Consider the following 5,900-nt stretch of genomic DNA (forward strand, 5'->3'; position numbering starts at 1 on the left):
ACGATCTCCATCCAGGAGAGTGGGGACTTCATCAAGAAGTCTTTGCAGAGATAACGGGTCTCTGGGGAGTTCCTCAAATAGACATGATGGCGTCACGCCTCAACAAGAAGCTTCGGAGGTATTGTGCCAGGTCCCGGGACCCTCAGGCAATAGCAGTAGACGCTCTGGTAATGCCATGGGTGTTCCAGTCGGTCTATGTGTTTCCTCCTCTTCCTCTCCTCACAAAAGTGTTGAGGATCATAACACGAAAAAGAGTACAGACAATACTCATTGTTCCAGACTGGCCTCGAAGGGCCTGGTACTCAGACCTTCAGGAGATGCTCACGGAAGATCCCTGGCTTCTTCCTCTAAGGGAAGACCTGTTACAGCAGGGGCCCTGCATGTTCCAAGACTTACCGCGGTTACGTTTGACGGCATGGCGGTTGAACGCCAGATCCTAGCGGAGAAGGGTATTCCAGAGGAGGTCATACCTACTCTAATAAAGGCTAGGAAGGAGGTGACGGCAAAACATTATCACCGTATCTGGCGGAAATATGTCTCTTGGTATGAAACCAAGAATGCTCCTACGGAAGATTTCCATCTGGGTCGTTTTCTCCACTTCCTACAGACAGGAGTGGATATGGGCCTAAAGTTAGGCTCTGTTAAAGTACAGATTTCGGCCTTGTCAATATTCTTCCAGAAGGAATTGGCTTCTCTCCCAGAAGTCCAGACGTTTGTAAAAGGAGTACTGCACATCCAGCCTCCTTTTGTGCCCCCAGTGGCACCATGGGACCTGAACATGGTGTTGCAGTTCCTTAAATCACACTGGTTTGAACCCCTTAAAACGGTGGAGTTGAAATTTCTCACTTGGAAGGTGGTCATGTTTTTAGCCTTGGCATCTGAGAGGCGTGTGTCAGAATTGGCGACCTTGTCTTACAAGAGCCCTTACTTGATTTTTCATGTGGATAGAGCGGAATTGAGGACTCGTCCTCAATTTTTACCTAAGGTGGTGTCTTCGTTTCATATGAACCAACCTATAGTGGTGCCTGTGGCTACGAGTGACTTGGAGAATTCCATGTCCCTGGATGTAGTCAGGGCCTTAAAAATTTATGTAGCCAGGACGGCTAGAATTAGGAAAACAGATGCATTGTTTGTCCTGTATGCTGCCAACAAGATTGGCGCGCCTGCTTCAAAGCAGACTATTGCTCGCTGGATCTGTAACACGATTCAGCAGGCTTATGTTACGGCTGGATTGCCGTTGCCGCATTCAGTAAAGGCCCATTCCACTAGGAAGGTGGGCTCTTCTTGGGCGGCTGCCCGGGGCGTCTCGGCATTACAGCTTTGCCGAGCAGCAACTTGGTCGGGGTCAAACACTTTTGCTAAATTCTACAAGTTTGATACCCTGGCTGATAAGGACCTAGCGTTTGCTCAGTCGGTGCTGCAGAGTCATCCGCACTCTCCCGCCCGATTGGGAGCTTTGGTATAAACCACATGGTCCTTACGGAGTCCCCAGCATCCTCTAGGACGTAAGAGAAAATAAGATTTTAAACCTACCGGTAAATCTTTTTCTCCTAGTCCGTAGAGGATGCTGGGCGCCCGTCCCAGTGCGGAAAATCTGCAAGACTTGTATATAGTTATTGCTTACATAAGGGTTATGTTACAGTTAGAATACTGTTGTTTTGTTCATACTGTTAACTGGTTATGTGTATTTCAGGTTATATGGTATGATTGGTGTGGGCTGGTATGAATCTTGCCCTTAGATTAACAAAATCCTTTCCTCGTATTGTCCATCTCCTCTGGGCACAGTTCTCTAACTGAGGTCTGGAGGAGGGGCATAGAGGGAGGAGCCAGTGCACACCATACTAGAAAGTTCTTTTAGGTGCCCATGTCTCCTGCGGAGCCCGTCTATACCCCATGGTCCTTACGGAGTCCCCAGCATCCTCTACGGACTAGGAGAAAAAGATTTACCGGTAGGTTTAAAATCTTATTTTTTACTAGTCCGTAGTGGATACTGGGGTCTTGTACTGTAGTACCATGGGGTATAGATCAGGTCCACTGGAGCCTGGTACTTTAAAACTTTTAGTGTGTGTATGTGTGTGCTGGCTCCTCTGCTCTATGCCCCTCCTACCAGACTCAGTATACGAAAACTGTGCCTGAGACAGACATTATATGAGAGAAGAATACAACTGCGGTGAAGCAACAGCTAACACACAACCATGGTGGTCATTCCAAGTTGTTCGCTCGCTAGCTGCTTTTAGCAGCATTGCAAACACTAGGCCGCCGCCCTCTGGGAGTGTATCATAGATTAGCAGAATAGCGAACGAAAGGTTAGCAGATCTGCTACTAAATAATTCCTTGCAGTTTCTGAGTAGCTCCAGACCTACTCCTAGATTGTGATCACCTCAGGCCGTTTAGTTCCTGGTTTGACGTAACAAACACGCCCTGCGTTTGGCCAGCCACTTCCCCGTTTCTCCAGCCACTCCTGCGTTTTTACCTGGCACGCCTGCGTTTTTTAGCACACTCCATGAAAAGTTGCCGCACAGAAACACCCACTTCCTGTCAATCACACTACGATCACTCGAGCGATGAGAAAACGTCGCTCGAGCTTGTGTAAATCTACTAAATTTTGTGATAAATAACTTAGCGCATGCGCGCTGCGTACCATGCGCATTTTCCACCTAAACGCTCCGTTGCGAAAAACGGCAACGAGCGAACAACTCAGAATGACCACCCATGAACGAAAATAGGGCGCTAACCAGATACGATGATAATGTTTCTATTTAACCATCTTCCTAGCCTGGACCATGGTGGAAATAACCCGGGAGGGAAGACCATTTCTCGCTAGAATCTCCCTCTCAACTTCCAAGCCGTCAAACATAGTAGCTGTAAGTCTGGATAGACGAATGGACCTTGCTGAAGAAGAACCATCTTGGAGTGGCAAAGGCCAGGATCCTCCAGAGACATGGCCAGGAGGTCCGAGTACCACGCTCGTCGAGGCCAAACCGGGGAAATTTGAATTGCCTGAACGCTTTCCCTTCTTAGTACCCTTGGGATCAGCGGTAGAGAAGGGAACAGGTACACAAACTGGTATGTCCATGGTGTCGTTAGCGCGTCCACTGCTGTAGCCTGCCGGGTCCCTCGTTCTGGAAAAGTAATGGCATAGCTTCTTGTTGAGACGAGAAGCCATCAGATCTATCTGCGGACAGCCCCACCGGCGAATCAACTGTTGAAACACCTGGGGATGTAGGCCCCATTCCCCCGGATGGAGGTCGTGCCTGCTGAGAAAGTCTGCTTCCCCGTTGTCCACTCCTGGAATGAATATGGCTGAGATGGCCCTTACATTGGCCTCTGCCCAGAGGAGGATTTTTGACACCTCTCGCATCGCCGCTCTGCTTCTTGTTTCCCCTTGTCGGTTTATGTACACCACCGCCATGGCGTTGTCCGATTGAACCTGGATCGCCTGGCCCTTCAGGAGCTGGGAGGCTTGTAAAGGAGCATTGTAAATTGCCCTGAGTTCCAGGATGTTTATCGGTAAAGCCTTCTCCTGAACTGACCATAACCCTTGGAACTGGGTCCCTTGGGTCACCGCTCCCCAATCCCGGAGGCCGGCCTCCGATGTCAGTAGAATCCAAGAGTGGATATTGAAACTTCTGTCCTCAACCAGGTGAGGAATTTGAAGCCACCATAATAGAGAAATACAGGCTATCGGAGATAGGGTCATGGATGTGGTATGGTCAGGAGACCGCCAGTCAGCATATCGACACCGGGATCCCAGCAGCATACAGACGCTGGGATCCCGGCGGGGAGGGGCAAGTGCAGCAGGCCCCTTGTGGGCTTGCTGCGCTCGCCACGCTGTGGGCTCGGTGGCGACCTGAGGTCGCCACGGGTTCTATTCCGACTCTATGGGTGTCGTGGACACCCACTAGTGGAAATAGTCCCTGTTGGTCGGCATGCCAACCACCAGGATAGTGAGGGGGCGGGATGTTGGTGGAGGTCATGTGACCGTCGGTCTCCCGCCCGCCGGTCACATGAATACCACCCTGATGCATATGGAGGCGACAACACGACCATTTACCTAGCATATCCAGTTGAAATGACCGGGAATGAAACCTGCCGTATTGGATTGCCTCGTAAGTAGCCACCATCTTGCCCAGTAAGCCGATGCAAAGATGTATGGACACCTTGCGAGGACTGAGCACCGAGAGGACCATAGCCTGGATAGCAAAAGCCTTGTCCATCGGGAGAAACACTTTTTGAGGACACAGTATCCAGTATCATTCCCAGGAACTGAAGACGCTGGGTCGGTTCCAGGTGAGATTTCTGAAAATTTAGGATCCACTCATGATCTGTGAGTAGGCGAGTAGTCAGATCGATGCTGTGCAGTAGACGCTCCCTGGAAACAGCCTTTATTAGGAGATCATCCAAATAGTAGACTATGTTCACTCCCATCATGTGCAGCTGCAGCATCATCTCTGCCATGACCTTGGTGAAGACCCTCGGAGCTGTGAATAATTCAAAGGGTAAGGCCTGAGACTGGAAATGGTCGTCCAAGATGGAAAACCTGAGGTAAGCCTGATGCCCCCTCATCAGGGAATGTGTAGGTAAGCATGCTTGACATCCAAAGGCACCAGGAACTCCCCCTCCACCAGAGTGGACACCACTGCCCGCAGGGACTCCATCTTGAATTAGAACACCCGCAGATACAGGTTTAGAGGCTTCAGGTTCAAGATGGGGCGCACTGAACCGTCTGGTTTGGGAACGACAAAAAGACTGGAGTAAAAACCCCAGTTGCATAAAGGAGGAGGTACAGGAACTATCAAAAAAGGACTGAATTTTGCAAAGATGCAAAAAAAGCAGAAGCGACTATGTGTCTGTCCTGGGGCACACTTGTACTGTATAAGAAAAATTAATAAAGAATATTGTATAAAACGTAACTTTTATTGAGATTCATCTAACAGTAAAATAAATCATGAAATAATAATAATAAATCCACATCAAAAATATCATATAGCAATATATCTCCTAGAGCAAAAATATTTTTCAATTGTCAAAAACCTCTTTGGCAAAACTAAATAATTGTTCACTCCTCTATAATTTTCATATCGCTAGGAGAGATATACGTTATGGTAAGAACTTACCGTTGATAACTGTATTTCTCCTATGTCCACAGGTTTCCACAGGATAACATTGGGATATGCTGGTGCGACAGCGGATTGGCACCAAACGATCACGAACCCTATTCAGGCGAGAAGAACACACATGCACACCCTTCCACGCAAGAGGGAAGAGGTTAGTGAGTATAAAGATTCTCAAATTAGGTGCGTCAGGGTGGGATCCCTGTGGAAACCTGCGGACATAGGAGAAATACCGTTATCAACGGTAAGTTTTTTACCATAACGTATATTTCTCCTGCAGGGTCCACAGGTTATCCACAGGATAACATTGGGACTTTCCAAAGCAATTTTTAGTGGTGGGGACTTTCTCCCGAATTCAGCGTCATGAGAGGCAAAGGTATCCAAGGCATAATGTCTGATGAATGTGTTAACGGAAAAGACCATGTGTTACATATCTGTTCTGCTGAAGCACCATGTTGTGCTGCCCATGAAGGACCTACCTTACGTGTAGAGTGAGCAGAGACATTAGCCGGAACAGGGAGATCAGCTCGAGAGTATGCTTCTGATATCGTCATTAGAAGCCATCTTGCTAGCGTCTGTTTAGTAGCAGGTCATCCCCTCTTGTGAAATCCAGAGAGAATGAAGAGAGAATCTGTCTTTCTGATTGCACTGGTACGATCTACGCAGATTCTTAATGCACGGACTACGTCCAGCGATGCTTCTCCCGCAGACAGTCCCGATACCTGAAAAGCCGGGACTACAATTTCTTCGTTAAGGTGAAACTGCGAGACCACCTTTGGAAGATAA

This window comes from Pseudophryne corroboree, chromosome 10, assembly GCF_028390025.1.
Source record: "Pseudophryne corroboree isolate aPseCor3 chromosome 10, aPseCor3.hap2, whole genome shotgun sequence".
Taxonomy (NCBI): Eukaryota; Metazoa; Chordata; class Amphibia; order Anura; family Myobatrachidae; genus Pseudophryne; species Pseudophryne corroboree.